Source organism: Armigeres subalbatus, chromosome 1, assembly GCF_024139115.2.
Source record: "Armigeres subalbatus isolate Guangzhou_Male chromosome 1, GZ_Asu_2, whole genome shotgun sequence".
In the NCBI taxonomy this organism is placed as follows: domain Eukaryota; kingdom Metazoa; phylum Arthropoda; class Insecta; order Diptera; family Culicidae; genus Armigeres; species Armigeres subalbatus.
In genome coordinates, this window is record NC_085139.1 from 264,089,752 (window position 1) to 264,095,751 (window position 6,000).

Genomic DNA, 6,000 nt, shown 5'->3' on the forward strand with positions numbered 1-6,000 from the left:
TGGAAATTCCTCCGGAAGTTCCTCTGGAAATTCCTCCGGAAGTTCCTCTGGAAATTCCTCCGGAAGTTCCTCCGGAAATTCCTCCGGAAGTTCCTCCGGAAATTCCTCCGGAAGTTCCTCCGGAAATTCCTCCGAAGTTCCTCCGAAATTCCTCCGAAGTTCCTCCGGAAATTCCTCCGGAAGTTCCTCTGAAATTCCTCCGGAAGTTCCTCCGAAATTCCTCCGGAAGTTCCTCCGGAAATTCCTCCAGAAGTTCCTCCGAAATTCCTCCGGAAGTTCCTCCGGAAATTCCTCCAGAAATTCCTCCGGAAGTTCCCCGGGAATTCCTCCGAAGTTCCTCAGGAATTCCTCCGGAATTCCTCCGACAGTTCCGCTGGAATTCCTCCGAAGTTCCTCCGAATTCCTCCGGAAGTTCCTCCGGGAATTCCTCCGAAGTTCCTCCGGGATTCCTCCGGAAGTTCCTCCGAATTCCTCCAGAAGTTCCTCCAGGAATTCCTCCGAAATTTCTCCAGAATTCCTCCGGAAGCTCCTCCGGGAATTCCTCAGGAAGTTCCTCCGGAAGTTCCTCCGAATTCCTCCGGAAGTTCCTCCAGGAATTCCTCCGGAAGTTCCTCCGGAATTCCTCCGAAGTTCCTCCGAATTCCTCCGAAAATCCTCCGGAAGTTCCTCTGGAAATACATCCGGAAGTTCCTCTGGAAATTCCTCCGGAAGTTCCTCTGGGAATTCCTCCGGAAGTTCCTCTGGAAATTCCTCCGGGAGCTCCTCTGGAAATTCCTCCGGGAGTTCCTCTGGAAATTCCTCTGGAAGTTCCTCTAGAAATTCCTCCGGAAGTTTCTCTGGAAATTCCTCCGGAAGTTCCTCTGCAAGTTCCTCCGGAAGTTCCTGTTGAAATTCCTCCGGAAGTTCCTGTTGAAAGTTCTTCCGGAAGTTCCTGCTGGAAGTTCTTTCGGAAGTTCCTCCTGGAAATTCCTCCGGAAATTCCTCCGGAAGTTCCCTGGAATTCCTCCGGAAGTTCCTCCGAATTCCTCCGGAAGTTCCTCCGGGAATTCCTCCGAAGTTCCTCCAGGAACTCCTCCGGAAGTTCCTCCGGGAATTCCTCCGGAAGTTCCTCCGAATTCCTCCGGTAGTTTCTCCGGGAATTCCTCCGGAAGTTCCTCCGAATTCCTCCAGAAGTTCCTCCGGGAATTCCTCCGGAAGTTTCTCCAAGAATTCCTCCGGAAGTTCCTCCGGAATTCCTCCGAAGTTCTCCGGAATTCCTCCGGAAGTTCCTCCGAATTCCTCCGAAAATCCTCCGAATTCCTCCGGAAGTTCCTCCAAATTCCTCTGGAAATTCCTCCGGAAGTTCCTCTGAAATTCATCCGAAGTTCCTCTGGAAATTCCTCCGAAGTTCCTCTGAAATTCCTCCGAAGTTCCTCTGGGAATTCCTCCGAAGTTCCTCTGGAAATTCCCCTGAGCTCCTCTGAAATTCCTCCGGGTTCCTCTGGAAATTCCTCCGGAAGTTCCTCTGGGAATTCCTCCGGAAGTTCCTCTGGAAATTCCTCCGAAAGTTCCTCTGGAAATTCCTCCGGGAGTTCCTCTGGAAATTCCTCCGGGAGTTCCTCTGGAAATTCCTCCGGAAGTTCCTCTGGAAATTCCTCCGGAAGTTCCTCTGGAAATTCCTCCGAAGTTCCTCTGGAAATTCCTCCGAAGTTCCTCTGGAATTCCTCCGGAAGTTCCTCTGGAAATTCCTCCGGAATTCCTGGAAATTCCTCCGGAAGTTCCTCCAGGAATTCCTCCGGAAGTTCCTCCGAATTCCTCCGAAGTTCCTCCGAATTCCTCCGGAAGTTCCTCCGAATTCCTCCGGAAGTTCCTCCAAATTCCTCCGAAGTTCCTCCGGGAATTCCTCCGAAGTTCCTCCGGAATTCCTCCGGAAGTTCCTCCAGAATTCCTCCGGAAGTTCCTCCAGGAATTCCTCCGGAAGTTCCTCCGGGAATTCCTCCGGAAGTTCCTCCAAATTCCTCCGGAAGTTCCTCCGAATTCCTCCGGAAGTTCCTCCGGGAATTCCTCCGGAAGTTCCTCCGAATTCCTCCGAAGTTCCTCCGGGAATTCCTCCGGAAGTTCCTCCGAATTCCTCCGGAAGTTCCTCCGAATTCCTCCGGAAGTTCCTCCGGAATTCCTCCGGAAGTTCCTCCGAATTCCTCCGGAAGTTCCTCCGAAATTCCTCCGGAAGTTCCTCCGGGAATTCCTCCGGAAGTTCCTCCGGGAATTCCTCCGGAAGTTCCTCCGAATTCCTCCGGAAGTTCCTCCGAATTCCTCCGAAGTTCCTCCGAATTCCTCCGGAAGTTCCTCCAGGAATGCCTCCGAAAGTTCCTCCGCGAATTCCTCCGGAAGTTCCTCCAGGAATTCCTCCGGAAGTTATTACGGAAGTTCCTCCGGGAACTTTCTCGGAAGTTCCTCCGAGAATTCCTCCGGAAGTTCCTCCGAATTCCTCCGAAGTTCCTCCGAAATTCCTCCGGAAGTTCCTCCGGGAATTCCTCCGGAAGTTCCTCCGAATTCCTCCGGAAGTTCCTCCGGGAATTCCTCCGGAAGTTCCTCCGAATTCCTCCGGAAGTTCCTCCGGAATTCCTCCGAAGTTCCTCCGAATTCCTCCGAAGTTCCTCCGGAATTCCTCCGGAAGTTCCTCCGGGAATTCCTCCGGAAGTTCCTCCGAATTCCTCCGGAAGTTCCTCCGGAATTCCTCCGGAATTCCTCCGGAAGTTCCTCCGAATTCCTCCGGAAGTTCCTCCGGGAATTCCTCCCAAGTTCCTCCGAATTCCTCCGGAAGTTCCTCCGAATTCCTCCGGAAGTTCCTCCGGGAATTCCTCCGGAAGTTCCTCCGGGAATTCCTCCGGAAGTTCCTCCGGGAATTCCTCCGGAAGTTCCTCCGGAAGTTCCTCTGGAAATTCCTCCGGAAGTTCCTCTGGAAATTCCTCCGGAAGTTCCTCTGGAAATTCCTCCGGAAGTTCCTCTGGAAATTCCTCCGGAAGTTCCTCCGGGAATTCCTCCGGAAGTTCCTCCGGGAATTCCTCCGGAAGTTCCTCCGGGAATTCCTCCGGAAGTTCCTCCGGGAATTCCTCCGGAAGTTCCTCCGGGAATTCCTCCGGAAGTTCCTCCGAATTCCTCCGGAAGTTCCTCCGAATTCCTCCGGAAGTTCCTCCGAATTCCTCCGGAAGTTCCTCAGGAATTCCTCCGGAAGTTCCTCCGGGAATTCCTCCGGAAGTTCCTCCAATTCCTCCGGAAGTTCCTCCAAATTCCTCCGGAAGTTCCTCCGGGAATTCCTCCGAAGTTCCTCCGAATTCCTCCGGAAGTTCCTCCGGGAATTCCTCCGGAAGTTCCTCCGAATTCCTCCGGAAGTTCCTCCGAATTCCTCCGGAAGTTCCTCCGGGAATTCCTCCGGAAGTTCCTCAGGAATTCCTCCGGAAGTTCCTCCGAATTCCTCCGGAAGTTCCTCCGAATTCCTCCGGAAGTTCCTCCGAATTCCTCCGGAAGTTCCTCCTGGAATTCCTCCGGAAGTTCCTCCGGGAATTCCTCCGGAAGTTCCTCCGGGAATTCCTCCGGAAGTTCCTCCGGGAATTCCTCCGGAAGTTCCTCCGGGAATTCCTCCGGAAGTTCCTCCGGGAATTCCTCCGAACGTTCCTCCGGGAATTCCTCCGAACGTTCCTCCGGGAATTCCTCCGGAAGTTCCTCCGGGAATTCCTCCGGAAGTTCCTCCGAATTCCTCCGAAGTTCCTCCGGGAATTCCTCCGGAAGTTCCTCCGAATTCCTCCGGAAGTTCCTCCGGGAATTCCTCCGGAAGTTCCTCCGAATTCCTCCGAAGTTCCTCCGAATTCCTCCGGAAGTTCCTCCGGGAATTCCTCCGAAGTTCCTCCGAATTCCTCCGGAAGTTCCTCCGAATTCCTCCGGAAGTTCCTCCGGGAATTCCTCCGAAGTTCCTCCGGGAATTCCTCCGGAAGTTCCTCCGAATTCCTCCGGAAGTTCCTCCGAATTCCTCCGGAAGTTCCTCCGAATTCCTCCGGAAGTTCCTCCAAATTCCTCCGGAAGTTCCTCCGGAATTCCTCCGGAAGTTCCTCCGGGAATTCCTCCGGAAGTTCCTCCAGGAATTCCTCCGGAAGTTCCTCCGGGAATTCCTCCGAACTTCCTCCGAATTCCTCCGGAACTTCCTCCGGGAATTCCTCCGGAAGTTCCTCCGAATTCCTCCGGAAGTTCCTCCAGAATTCCTCCGGAAGTTCCTCCGGGAATTCCTCCGGAAGTTCCTCCGGGAATTCCTCCGGAAGTTCCTCAGGAATTCCTCCGGAAGTTCCTCCCAATTCCTCCGGAAGTTCCTCCGAATTCCTCCGGAAGTTCCTCCGAATTCCTCCGGAAGTTCCTCCGTGAATTCCTCCGGAAGTTCCTCCAGGAATTCCTCCGGAAGTTCCTCCGGGAATTCCTCCGGAAGTTCCTCCGGGAATTCCTCCGGAAGTTCCTCCGGGAATTCCTCCGGAAGTTCCTCCGGGAATTCCTCCGGAAGTTCCTCCAGGAATTCCTCCGGAAGTTCCTCCAGGAATTCCTCCGGAAGTTCCTCCAGAAATTCCTCCGGAAGTTCCTCCGAAAATTGCTCCAGAAGTTCCTCCAAATTCCTCCGGAAGTTCCTCCGGGAATTCCTCCGGAAGTTCCTCCGAATTCCTCCGGAAGTTCCTCCGAATTCCTCCGGAAGTTCCTCAGGAATTCCTCCGAAGTTCCTCCGGGAATTCCTCCAGAAGTTCCTCCGAGAATTCCTCCGGAAGTTCCCCCGGGAATTTCTCCGGAAGTTCCTCCGGGAATTTCTCCGGAAGTTCCCCCGGGAATTCCTCCGGAAGTTCCCCCGGGAGTTCTTCCGAAAGTTCCTCCAGGAATTCCTCCGGAAGTTCCTCCGGGAATTCCTCCGGAAGTTCCTCTGGGAATTCCTCCGGAAGTTTCTCCGGGAATTCCTCCGGAAGTTCCTCCGGGAATTCCTCCGGAAGTTCCTCCGGGAATTCCTCCGGAAGTTCCTCCGGAACTTCCTCCAGAAATTCCTCCAGATTTTTTTGAAGTTCCTCCGGAAGTTCCTCCGGGAATTCCTCCGGAAGTTCCTCTGGTAATTCCTCCGGAAGTTCCTCTGGAAATTCCACCAGAAGTTCCTCTGGAAATTCCACCGGAAGTTCCTCTGGGAATTCCTCCGGCAGTTCCTCTGGGAATGCCTCAGGAAGTTCCTCTGGAAATTCCACCGGAAGTTCCTCTGAAAATTCCACCGGAAGTTCCTCTGGGAATTCCTTCTGAAGTTCCTCTGGGAATTCCTTCTGAAGTTCCTCTGGGAATTCCACCGGAAGTTCCTCTGGGAATTCCACCGGAAGTTCATCTGGGAATCCCTTCGGAAGTTCCTGTGGGAAGTTCCTCTGGGAATTCCTCCGGAAGTTCCTCTGGGAATTCCTCCGGAAGTTCCTCTGGGAATTCCTCCGGAAGTTCCTCTGGGAATTCCTCCGGAAGTTCCTCTGGGAATTCCTCCGGAAGTTCCTCTGGGAATTCCTCCGGAAGTTCCTCTGGGAATTCCTCCGGAAGTTCCTCTGGGAATTCCTCCGGAAGTTCCTCTGGGAATTCCTCCGGAAGTTCCTCTGGGAATTCCTCCGGAAGTTCCTCTGGGAATTCCTCCGGAAGTTCCTCTGGGAATTCCTCCGGAAGTTCCTCTGGGAATTCCTCCGAAGTTTCTCTGGGAATTCCTCCGGAAGTTCCTCTGGGAATTCCTCCGGAAGTTCCTCTGGGAATTCCTTCGGAAGTTCCGCGGGCATTGCTACGGAAGTTCCTCTGGGAATTCCTCCGGAAGTTCCTCTGGGAATTCCTCCGGAAGTTCCTCTGGGAATTCCTCCGGAAGTTCCTCTGGGAATTCCTCCGGAAGTTCCTCTGGAAATTTCTCCGGAAGTTCCTCTGGAAATTCCTCCGGAAGTTCCTCCGGGAATTCCTCCAGAAGTTCCTCCGGGAGTTCCTCCGGAA